Source organism: Fulmarus glacialis, unplaced genomic scaffold (genome assembly GCF_000690835.1).
Source record: "Fulmarus glacialis isolate BGI_N327 unplaced genomic scaffold, ASM69083v1 scaffold38666, whole genome shotgun sequence".
Taxonomy (NCBI): Eukaryota; Metazoa; Chordata; class Aves; order Procellariiformes; family Procellariidae; genus Fulmarus; species Fulmarus glacialis.
The window spans coordinates 1-202 of NW_009218154.1; the positions used below are offsets into that span (position 1 = coordinate 1).

At 46.0% G+C, this 202-nt stretch overlaps 1 pseudogene; it reads left to right on the forward strand.

Annotated features, from left to right (window-relative positions):
• The first annotated feature begins 150 nt into the window (after window positions 1–150).
• LOC104078346 overlaps window positions 151–202 on the forward strand; it is a 429-nt pseudogene continuing 377 nt past the window's right edge.

A 202-nucleotide genomic window follows, 5' to 3' on the forward strand; every position in this document is an offset into this window, starting at 1 on the left:
CGTCATATGACCGGTCACGTGCTCGAGGCAGCTCAGTCCAAAAGAAAATGGGGTTTGGTGTAAATCTGGGGGTGTAATGTTATCATATATCACGCTACCTCGTAAAACCGACACTGAAGCCTGCCGGACAACAAATCACAGGTCAAAATTATGAGCTCTTCGTATTATGTGAATGCGCTTTTTAGCAAATATACGGCGGGGG